Source organism: Sceloporus occidentalis, unplaced genomic scaffold (genome assembly GCF_023333645.1).
Source record: "Sceloporus occidentalis isolate IW3139 unplaced genomic scaffold, rSceOcc1.0.p SCAF_1, whole genome shotgun sequence".
NCBI lineage: Eukaryota > Metazoa > Chordata > Lepidosauria > Squamata > Phrynosomatidae > Sceloporus > Sceloporus occidentalis.
The window spans coordinates 90,418,326-90,430,537 of NW_028316981.1; the positions used below are offsets into that span (position 1 = coordinate 90,418,326).

A 12,212-nucleotide genomic window follows, 5' to 3' on the forward strand; every position below is an offset into this window, starting at 1 on the left:
CTGGCCACCATCCCCTCATATCCTGAGAAAGGGGGAGGAGGAGGAGGGGAGAGGGAGGCTCCAGGCTGAGGGCAGCGGGCAACGGAGGGCTCTCAAGGGAAACCGAGGAGGAGGAGGAGGAGGAGGGCCAAAGGAACAGCCACAAACAAAGGCAACCTTTCTTAAGTCAGGCTCCCAATGGAGGGCATTTTGTCATTCCTCCCGGACAGAAGGTTGGCATGGAGGACACTTTCTGGAAAAGGAGGACGCCTGGTCCCCCTTAGGAGAAGGGATGCTGGGGATGAAGCAGGCGCCTTGGACTGAGGGCGGCAGGGAAGGAGGGAGGGAGAGCAGCACTCTTGAGGGAAACGCGGGAGCCCAAGTATTCATTCCTCTCGCGGAGTGGTTAGAGTATTACGACTCCGGAGACCAAGGTTTGGGCCATGAAGACCCACTGGGTGACCTTGGCCAAGTCACACTCTCTCAGCCTCCTCAGGGGAAAGGCCATGGCGAACCTGAACAAATCTTGCCAAGATAAACCCCATGACAGGGTCGCCTTAGGGTTGCCATAAGTCGGAAACGACCTGAAGGCGCCCAGCGTTGGGTTCTGGAGAGTAGTGCTGCATCCACACTAACCCGGTTTGGGGCCGCTTTAACTTGTTGTCTGGCTCAAGGCTATGGAAATTCTGGGAGTTGGAGTTTGTTGTGGGCCCAGAGCGGAGTTAAAGCGGTGCCAAACCGGGTTATCTCTCCAGTGTGGATGCAGCCTTAGGGGTGCATCCTCTGAGGGGCCCTAAATGCAGGCAAGGAGGCCCTAAGAAAGAAGGCTCATTGGGGCAGCAGCCTTTCCTCTGCCCCCCTCCTTCCCCCCATCCCCGTCCCGCCTTTCGCAGCGCCGTCCCGCCTCTCTGGCTGCAGCCTGGAGCCCGGGCTCTCCCTCCTCTCCTTCCTCCTCCTCCACTTTTTGGAAAGGGCTGCCCAACTCCGCCGCCGAAGGCAAGGCTGGCCGAGGGAGGCGAGGGCACCGGAGGAACTCCGCAGGGGAGCCCAAAGAAGGGCTGCCGAAGTCCAAGTTGGGGGCCCTTGGGGGCGAAAGCGGCTCCGCTGAGGAAGGTAAGCCCCCCGAGAGTCTCCCTTTCTGCTTTGCTGCTCCGACCAGTTCGCCTCCTCTTTCGCTTTTCCGACCTGAGAGAGCCAGCTGCCAATGGAAAGTCTCTCTTGAACAAATCCAGATGTGGAGAGCGCCGTCCCTTTTCCGTGTCAGCTTCCAAAAGGCGAAGCCCAACCAGTTTCCTTTGGGGTCTTTCTTTTCTTTTCATCCTTTCCAAAAGGGGATTCGGGATCCTTCGCTGTTTGTAGGGCTGCTTCCGAAGCGACTTCCCAAAGGAATGGGGCAGAAGAGTTAAGGCTGCATCCCCACTGCAGAAATAAGGCAGTTTGACACCGCTTTAGGAGCCATCCTCTGGGACCTTGGAGTCTGTAGAGCTCTCTTGTAGCTCACAAAACCACGCATTCCATAGCAGTTCAAGTGGTGTCAAACTGGATTACTTCTGGAGTGCAGCCTAAAAGGTCCCTACCTTAAGCCTGATCTAACTTGATGAAGACAGTTTGAGAGACCGAACTGGGATTTTCCCTCCCTTGCTGCGCTGCCATGCCTGCTTCTGAGAAATGCCCCTCCAAGAAGCAACGGGTGGCGCTGAAAGAGAAGGTTCTCAATCACAGCATCCCCTTGGCTCCAGAAAATAGCACTTGAAGGGGAGGCTGGGAAGGGAGCTTCGTGCCAGGGCTTGAGCACAAGAGCAAACCGGGCTCTCTCTGGCCTCTCCCTCTATGGACCATCCGGGTGGCAGCAGAGTACCTCTAGTCTAGAAGATGAAGGAGGAGACCAAGAGCTATTATTCCATCTGCTGTTCTGAATCAAAAGATAACTCTCATCATCCAGGTGTGTGTGAGAATAACTCTCTGAAGCTCCAAACTTAAGCATCACCAAAAGAAACTCCTATCAATCATACATGCTACTTCCATGCAGTCACTGCAAACTGGACAGAGGGTTTCGTGGGCTTTTTGAGCTATGTGGCCATGTTCTAGAAGAGTTTATTCCTGACATTTTACCAGCATCTGTGGCTGGCATCTTCAGGTCAATATACCTGTATTGACCCTGCCTTGACCATTCAACAACAGACCAACATAGAGATTAACATGTAAATCACATGCTCTCAACCAAGGATCACACAGTATATATATATCTATATCTATATAGATATATATACCCCACTCACTCGCATGCCAGCATTCCCTGAAGATGCCAGCCACAGATGCTGGCGAAATGTCAGAAATAAACTCTTCTAGAACATAGCCACATAGCCCCCAAAACCCACAAAAAACTATGGATGCCAGCCTGTCGTTTCACATTTCCCATTTTCTGCTGGTGGTTTAATATACAGTCAGCCTTCCATAGCCACAGATTTTTTTTATCCATGGATTCAATCATCCACAGCTTAAAAATATCTTTAAAATGTGTAATTTCCAAAAAAAGCAAGATTTTGCCATTTTATGTTGCAGAACCATTGTATTTAATGGGACTTGGGCATCTACTGATTTTGGTATCTAGGGGGGCTGTCCTGGAACCAAACCCCAAAAACACAAGAAGGAGAGCTAGTGTGATGTAGTGGTTTGAGCATGGGACTTTGACTCTGAAGATCAGGATTTGATTCCTGCTTGGCCATGGAAACCCATTGGTTGACCTTGGGCAAGTCACAAACCCCTTGATAGGTTCACCTTAGGGTTGTCATAAGTCAGAAATAACTTGAAGGCACACAACAACAAAACCCAGGAAGCTACCTAATACTAGATTATACTATTTGTTCACCTAAGTGGCTGTCAGTGAGGCTCAGTTTTGCGCACCACATACAACCTGATTGCCCGTTCTTCTTTCTTATTCCTGATGTTTCGCCAGCATCTGTGGATGGCATCTTTAGAGAACATGGCCACATAGCCTGAAAAACCCACAAAAAACTGAGGTCCTAGGCTCTCTCCATGTTCTTGTCACAGCTTTTGATTCCTGTAGACTTCCTGGACTGACCATATTCTGCCCTCTGCAAAGGGTAAATTGCCTCTTCTGGAAGCCTCAGGAATGAAAGTTCATCTTTAAAATATGTTGACAGCCCCTCTGCACTCTTTCACATTTTTTTTCCAAAACTGAAAGGATGATGTGGGGTTGGATCCCAGGAGCAGTAAACTGGCCCCAAACTAACTACAGTTGCTTGTGATCACTGGAGGAAGCTTATATCTCACATAGGAGTTTATCACACTGGGACTAATTTCGGTATTAGAGATTAAAGATCATTTAAAGGATCCTGCAAATAAAGCGAAAATGGCAAGTAATTGCGCAAAAGGTTATCATACGCAATTGTGCAAATCAAGTGATATCAGAAATGCATAGTCGCTGAAATCTTGAAAGTAAAAAGATGTGCGTTAATGCTTCTTTGTGATCACTTTAATGGCGGGTTTTGTGCAACGTCGTGTGAAATCGTTTCATGTAATTATGCGATTTTTCTGGGATATTAATGGGAAAGTAGACCCCCCCAGCCCCCAAGGGATGTGTGGTTGGGTCCCAGGGGCAGTAAACTGGCCCCAGACTAACTGCAATTGCCCCAGTGTACATTCTTACCTTTTGTCTTATTCCATTTTCTCCTCATTCTGCAACTGGAGAAATCTTATCCACTTGTGCAATATTATGGTACTATATGCAGCAAAATACAAAGTACACAAAAGAGCAACACTTTTAGTGGTTAACCAAAATGCAGAAACACATATCATTGCAAGCTTTCCAATCTTTACTAGCTTCTCCACAACATGAAAAATCATAGAGGAGAAGAAATGTTGACAAGAGGGAGCTAACAGACTGGGACTTAGTTCTTTGAGGTTTTTACCACCAACAAAAGTAAAAACTCTTTCATTTGGAATACAAGTGGCAAGTTTTACCTACATGGCACCTAAAAGTTTTTCCAGATGTAACAAACAGTAAAGGGTAACAGTACAGGGTCTTCTTGAGAAATTCAACCTTCTCTAAAGGGGCAGTTTGCTTCACACAGGACAGGGGCAGCTTGGATCATGAGGGAAGTTACTTTTCTGTTGCTAGTGTTAGAATAATTCTCTGCCATAGAACCAAGACAAAAGTATACAGGACTGGATTGGCCTGATTATTGACAAAAAAAAAACTGTTAAAATACTGCATTTTGACATTTTATAGTATATTTAATTAGTTTAAAGTTTCTTGGCAAATCTCCAAAATTGGTATTTGTATTGTCTTCCCCAAATGAATAATCAACCTCAGTTCCCCCCCCCCCGCCCCCAATCCAATAAATCCTCCCCTCAATCTCTGGTTCTTCCAACTTCTTGTCCCAGTCCTTACCCTCCTTGAGAGGTAGGAAGGCAAAGGAGGGAAGCAAAGCAGCTTGCTGCTACCCAGTGAGGCTAGGAACTGCAACAATACATGGGAGAGGATGGTCTGTGTAGCCCCAGACATATATGTAAATATATTGTCAGGAATCCCCAAGACTGAATGTTTATTTGTACTTCTGTGCTGGTTTTAATTTGGTTTCCTCCCTGTTGCCATTCAGCTGGCCATCAAAGGCATTTAACAAAAAAGGCTGGCAGGCTTTTCACAATTGGCTGGTTGCTGAGGAAGAAGCTTGTTACTAGCTGGGTGCTTTATTTTAATGATCTGTTTTCAAATTGAACTTTAAATTGTATTGAATTGTTTTAATTTGATTCTATTTTAACTTTGGTCTTGTTTTGAGTATTAATTCTTTTTTTAAATTCAGTATTACAATAAGCTTCTTTAAATGCCGTTTTTAGAAGAAAGTCAGGATATAAATCCAATAAACATATAACATATAAACATATAAAATCATTAATTCTCATTCTTGCAAATCCAGACATGCCTGCACTTTGACTGTGATTGCTGACTGATACCCCAAAATTACTCATTGCAGCTTGAGTAGTTTGGAAGTGAGCCTCTCAGAGGGTTTTAAACCCCTTTCTCCTCCTACCTGGTGAGGAAGGAAGGCTTCAAAAGGGCTGGCAGAGTATAAGGGACCCTCTGCTACTTTTGCAGCTGCTTTGAAATGAAGTGCCCTCACACTACCTATCCTTAGGCTCAAGCAGAGTAGCCACACACTCACAAGGCCTCCTGGGACCAGAGTCTCCATTCATGGCTGGCCTCCTGGTCTGTAAAGGGCCATAGTCATTTTTCTTCTCCTGTATGATTTTTATATAGAGCCAGTGTGGCGTAGTGGTTTGGGTGCTGGACTATGACTCTGGAGTCCAGGGTTTGATTCCCATGAAACCGCTGGGTGACCTTGTGCAAGTCTCATGCTCTCAGCCTCAGGGAAAGGCAGTGCCAACCCTTCTCTGAACAACTCTTGCCAAGAAAACCCTGTGATAAGTCCGGCTTAGCTTGCCATAAGTTGGAAACAGTTTGAAAGCACACAACAACAACGTGATTTTAACACCTTTGCCTGAAGAAGAAGCTAATGAAACTCTGAATGCTTCAATAATGATTTTGTGGGATGTTTTTGTTTTGTTTTGTTTTGTTTTTTGCATTTTGGCTGGCCTATAAATATATCTCTTTTTTGTGGATTTTGATATTTACTGCCTTTATACTCTTCAGTTCAAAAGAGATCCTTTTTTGCACTAGAAAACTGAGTGGTGATTTGCATATCATCTTAAGTGATACTAGCATTGTTTGAGATAGAAACTATTGTGATCTTTATCAGAAACAGACTTGCTTCTGCCAGATGCCTGTAGGGTGTATGTCACAATGTTTCAGGCACAGAAATATTATCAGTCATATTCTGAGGTTCCCCATCTTCAAATCATGAAAATAAAGAAAAGACTAATGTTGTTTACTGTTTCTAAGCATTCTTAGGAGCAGTGGCAACATGGAAGTGGTAACCAATTGGTGCTCCTGTTGTATGAAGTCCTCAGAATTGCAGCTGTGGACATAAGTAAGCCAAATTGCATGTTTACATGGAGAATGACCAATATACAGTGTAGCATCCACAAAGCTACTCATGGTAGTAAGGCTCTAAAACTGTTGGATAGAAAGAATCCAGTTCATAAGTTGAAAAGCAGATAGGTTTTAAATACCTAAAGGCTTTGGTATGTGTGCCAGTATGTGGCTTCAAATCTCATGTTGACTTATGACAATCCCATGCATTTAATAGGATTTTCTCCAGCAAGAAATATTCAGAGATCTTTTTGCCAGTTCCTTCCTCTGAAATGTAGCCTACAGGCTTTGGAGAAGACAATAAAAGTTCAGGTTATTCTGTTATTCACTTTTGCCACTCTAACAGAGACCCCCAGTAGTGTTGTTATGTTGCCTCTTAGGAATATAGAGAGATGCCTTATACTGGTTCATCTGGTCCATTGTTGTCAACTCTAAATGTCAGCCAGGTCTGCCCAAAGTTTCAGGCAGGATTTTTCTGTCAGGTCTAATTGAAGATCCTTGGTATTCCCTGATAGTCCATACCAGGCAGCTTTTGAAAATGATTGGTTGTATTCAGAGTGATATGGCGTAAAGTTGTCCCCAGGTTTCACTTCATGTTTTCCATTATTCCCATGGAAACGCACAGAGAATCAGACCACCCCACATCCATGGCTGGGGATGCTGGGGGCCTACTCTGCTCCAATTTCCATTTGCTTGTTGTCACTAGCAATGCCCAGCACTTAGGCTTGAGTTGTAGCATTCTTCTTGTGATTTTGTACAGTGTTGGGGAGACCCCAGCAGTCTCAGCTACATGCCATGAATGTGTAATTCAAAGGATCAGATGTCTCTGGCAAACTAGGTACATGAGCATGTGTTTCTGCTTGTTTCCAGAGAAGTTGCATGAAAAATGAAATGACTGCTCCTTGGGCATTTGAAGCTTCTGTTCGTGTGATGATATGGCAGTAGGTTAGCAGTGGCAGCAAAGTTGCTAACTTACCTTTATATAAGTGTTTTTACTAAATTAAGAAAGGTAGATTCCCCCTGCCTTTCCAGTATTGGACATACAAGACAGTAAAGATTCAGTTGGACAGCACTTGAAATACTGCAGTGTCCTGTATGAAAAATGTACCCATCTGTTTTTCCAAAGCCACTAACAGGAGGTCTTCAGGTCAGACTCGATATTATTAGCATTTTTTTCCCTGAGGTGCTCCCCCAAGGGCTGAAGGATATCTGTTTGTCATAGCACATGTTTTTCCTCAACAGCATATCTTGCATTTTGTGTGCCTAATTTTGTGATTAATCATGGAAGATGAACACAAGGTTAATTTGCAAATCTGATGGCTGCTTCTTTTTGTTGTTGTTAACTGCCATCAAGTCAACTTCTACTTATAGCACCAGTATAAATGAGAGACCTCCAAGGCACCTTATCATCAACAGCCCTGCTCAGGTCTTGCATACTCAGGGCTGTGGCTTTCTTGATTGAATCTATCTATCTGTAATACAGTCCTTCTCTTCTCCTAATGCCTTCTACCATACCAAGAATTCTTGTCTTTTCTAGTGAGTCATGTCTTTTCATGACATGAACAAAATACAATAATCTCAGTTTACTCACCTTGGCTTCTAAGGAGAGTTCGGGCTTGATTTGCTCTAAGACCCATGTGGTGCTGGAGAATTCGTCTCCAGCACCACATCTCAAATGAGTTAATTTTCTTCATATCAGCTTTCTCCATTGTCCTGCTTTCGCAACCATACATTGAAATGGGAAATATGATGGCATGGACAATCTGAAGCTTAGCATTCTTGTCAATGACAGATCAGAGAGCTGGACCAAAAGTAACAAAATTAATTTTAACAGGAAGAAATATAAGGTACTACATTTAGGGAGAAAAAAGCCAGTGCAATTCTTGGATTTATTGATAGGAGTTAACTGTCTAGATCAAGGGAAATAATAGTACCACTCTGGGATACTGTGTCCAGTTCAGGGCATCATAGAATCATAAAATCATAGAGACCACAGGGGCCTTCCAGTCTAATGCCTTGCCATGTAGGATAACTGATCAAAGCACCCCCAACAGATGACTATCTAGTCTGGAGAGAAGTGACCAGTGAGGTCCCACAGGGCTCTGTCCTGGGCCCAGTGTTATTCAACATCTTTATCAATGACCTGGATGACAGGATTGGGGGCATATCAAATTTGCAGATGACACCACATTAGGAGGAATAGCTAATACCCCAGGGGACAGGATCAAAATTCAAAACAACCTGAATAGACTAGAAAGCTGGGCCAAAACTAATAAAATGAAATTCAACACGGAGAAATGTAAGGTACTGCACTTAGGGTGGAAAAACGAAATGCACAGATATAGGATGGGGGACACCTGGCTGAACAAGACTACATGTGAAAGGGATCTAGGAGTCCAAGTAGACCACAAGTTGAAAATGAGTCAATAGTGTGATGCGGCAGCTAAAAAGGCCAATGCAATTTTAGGATTCATCAATAAAAGTATAGTGTCTAGATCAAGAGAAGTAATAGTGCCACTATATTCTGCTTTGGTCAGGCCCCACCTGGAATATTGTGTCCAGTTCTGGGCACCACAATTCAAAAAGGATGTGGAGAAACTGGAGCGTGTCCAAAGGAGGGCGACTACAATGGTGAAGGGTGTGGAAACCATGCCCTATGAGGAATGACTTAGGGAGCTGGGGATGTTTAGCCTGGAGAAAAGAAGGTTAAGAGGTGATATGATAGCCCTGTTTAAATATTTGAAAGGATGTCAAATTGAGGAGGGAGCAAGCTTGTTTTCTGCTGCTCCAGAGAACAAAACCCGGAGCAATGGATGCAAGCTGCAGGAAAAGAGATTCCACCTCAACATTAGGAAGAACTTCCTGACAGTAAGGGCTGTTTGACAGTGGAACACACTCTCTTGGAATGTAGTGGAGTCTCCCTCCTTGGAGGTCTTTAAGCAGAGGCTGGATGGCCATCTGTCAGGGATGCTTTGATTGAGAGTTCCTGCATGGCAGGGGGTTGGACTGGATGGCCCTTGTGGTCTCTTCCAACTGTACGATTCTATGATTCTATGATTCTAGCCTCTGTTTAAAAACCTCCAAAGAAGGAGACTCCACAATGTCCCAAGGATGTTCAGTTTTATATGGTTCTTCCTTGAATGAATTTGGTATAATTTCATCCCTTTTATATAGTTCTTCCATGTGTTGTTTCCATTTTTTTTTTATTTCTGTTTGGTCATGTAATGTGTTTCCTTGCTGGTCATAGAACATCCCCACTCTTGTTTTAAATTTTCCTTTGATTTCTCAGATCTTGTGGAAGAGGTCTCTAGTTCTTTCTTTTTTGTTGTCATCTTCTACTTCTCTGTATTGATTATTACACTATTTCTCTTGTCTTGGCACACAAATCATCCAGCATTTACATTCAGGGTTCTGACTCTGTTTCTGTTACCTGTCACCTCTTGCCTCTTGTCTGTCCTTAACTGCTTAAAGAGTTTAATCTCTAATCCATTGAGACTTTTCTTTCTTTTTGATTATAGATAGTGTCTTTTTGTATTCCTCCCTGGCAGTGTCCCTGGCCTCAGTCCAGAGTTCTTCTGGCTCCCACTTAATTAGGCTTACTGTATTTTCCGGTGTATAAGATAACTGGGCATATAAGACGACCCCCAACTTTTCCAGTTAAAATATAGAGTTTGGTGTATACTCGCCATATAAGACTACCCCTCTTCCAAAGCACACCAAATAAAATTTAAAAAAAAAAAACCATCAGATTTGATTTCAGTATGGTACTTTTAATTCAAATGCTTATGACATGCAGGTACTTAGCAGGAAAACTTGTTGTATACAAAGCCTGCTTGGATTGGTCAGCTCTCTCTGCCTACCCAGTCCTCCCTGTCTCAGAGCGGTAGTGCAAACACAGCTCTTTTTTCCATGCCCTGCAGCCGTTTTTGAGCTCCCTCATGCCCCACCATATGTGGCGACCGCAGATGCTCCAGTCTGGCTCGGAAGTTTTAGCACCTGCCCTATAAGACCGCCTCTCTCCGTACAATCCGCCCCGCACACTCAGATCAACAGGGCAGCACTTATTAAGAGTCCCAGAGGTTAGATTAGTTAACACCTCTAGAAGGGCCTTTTCCATCTCGGCCCCCATCCTCTGGAACTCGCTGCCCACCAAACTCCGCTCAGCTACCTCCTTGGCCCAATTTAAGAAGGGGTTGAAAACATTTTTCTTTGAGCAGGCCTACACCTGACTCCTCCCCCCTGAATGCCCCTCCCCCGCTTTGCCAGCAGCACTGATGACCTGGCATGAGTTTTAATTTAATTGCACTGTTGTTGTTGTTGTTCCTTGCCCTGTTATTTTATGTATATGTATTTTGCTCTGCTGTAAACCGCCCTGATGTTTTCGAAGGGCGGTATATAAATAAAGCTTTTATTATTATTATTATTATTATTATAAGACGACCCCTGACTTTTGAGAAGATTTTCCTGGGTTAAAAAGTAGTCTTATATGCCAGAAAATACAATAATAGTGCAAATATATTTTTCACATAATCTTTTAATTTTACGGGACTGTTTTTCCGTTCTATTTTGGCATGATGGTTGATTTAGAGCAGTTACTCTAATTTTTGATATTACAGTGGAGACCCCGTGTAAGGGAAAATCCATGTATGCTCATGCCCCATAGGAAACAATGGGGCGTGTGCATGCGGTGGTGTGATGGCGTGCGCGCCATTGTTTACATTGTCGCGCGTAAGTAGGAAGCCGGGTGTAGTGCGCCTGCATATAGCGCGGATGCACTGTATTAGTTCATGCTCTGTTTCACAGTCTGGTCCTGGTCTTGTTTTTGCAGAGAAAATGGAACTTCTCCATCTTCTGCTTCCAATTATGTAGTCTGTCTGTTTTCTATATTGCCTATCAGGTGAAGTCCATGTATAGAGTCAATTCTTGGGTTGCTTGAAGAATGTGATGAACAAACTATTGGCCTCACAATATTCAGTCAGTCAGTCTCCTTCATTTTTTGATCCTAGGCCAGATTTTCCTACAATCTTTGATTCTGCTCTGTTTCCTGCTTTTGCATTCCAATTGTCTATGATCAACAAAAAGTCCTGTTTTATTGTGTAATCAATTTTCTCCTCGACTCCCACATAAAATCTTTCAATTTCATCATTGCTGCTGTAGTTGGAATATAAACTTGCATTAAAGTTGTATTGATAGGCTTTCCCTGAAGTCTTATTGACATGATTCAATCATACTTTTCATTATATCCTTTGGCTGCTTATGCTACATCTCTCCTCACTAGAAATGCCACCCCATTTCTTCTATATTTTTACTTCCTGAGTAAAGCACTGCCTAATTATCTGACATAAAGCACCCCATTCGTGCCCATTTTAATTCACTCATGGAAAGTATTGCAATGTTTATAGGTTCCATTTCTTGTTTCCATATGTCTAGCTTTCCCTGATTCATGCTTCTCATGTTCCATGTTCCTATAATATGTTTTGTGCAGCTCTGGACTTTCCTTTCTCCTCCGAGCACATCAACAGCTGAACATCCTTTTGGCTTTTGCATCATTAGCCACAGTGCTACTTGCAGTTATCCTCTGCTCTACCCAGTTCCATGTTGAGTGCCAGACAACCTAGGAGCTCCTCCACCAGTGTTACCCCCCACTGCTGCTTCTGCTGCCCAGTAGCTGTTTAGCTCAATTAGGCTGGCTCTGCAACAAAAGCCTATCTGACATGAGAGAGCCTACTAGCAGCACTGCTGCCATTAGTATAGTCTCTTGTCTCACAGGAGCATGCAATCCCAAGGAGTACCATTGGTTGCCTTTTTCACTCTGTAAATCATCTCTGCTGGTATGGAAAGTGGTTAAATAGAGGATATATGGACTCCCTTTAATATCTAGTTTGTCCCTATGTCTTAGGGGAAGGAATATCCTCTAGGCTGCAATTACAACACGAACTGGTTGATATAAACCATGAACTGGTCCATATAAAGCCTTTATAGCCGAGCCATCTTGCATTCCAGTATGAGTGAAATCATTGAACCAGATACAGAGTTCAGTTCTCCCAGTAGTCCATTGCAGGCTTGGAACTTAACCTTCTAGTTGGTTCTGCCTTTACACTATTCTCTGGACTATTATTCCGTATCTAATGCTTGATTTCCTGCTAACTCTGACCACTTCTCCTTTCGTTCTGATTGCTGTCTACCTGTGCTTTAATGGACCCCAGTTTCAGTCCATGTC

General features: G+C 43.7%; 1 protein-coding gene across 1 annotated transcript in view; it reads left to right on the top strand.

Annotated features, from left to right (window-relative positions):
* The first annotated feature begins 994 nt into the window (after nt 1-994).
* The window catches only part of LOC149321797 (platelet-derived growth factor receptor beta-like), a 119,446-nt gene continuing 108,228 nt past the window's right edge, over nt 995-12,212 (top strand). The window contains exon 1 of the mRNA XM_089528697.1: nt 995-1,092. The gene's annotated coding sequence lies outside the window, so the exon portion shown is untranslated. The remainder of the gene's footprint in view (nt 1,093-12,212) is intronic.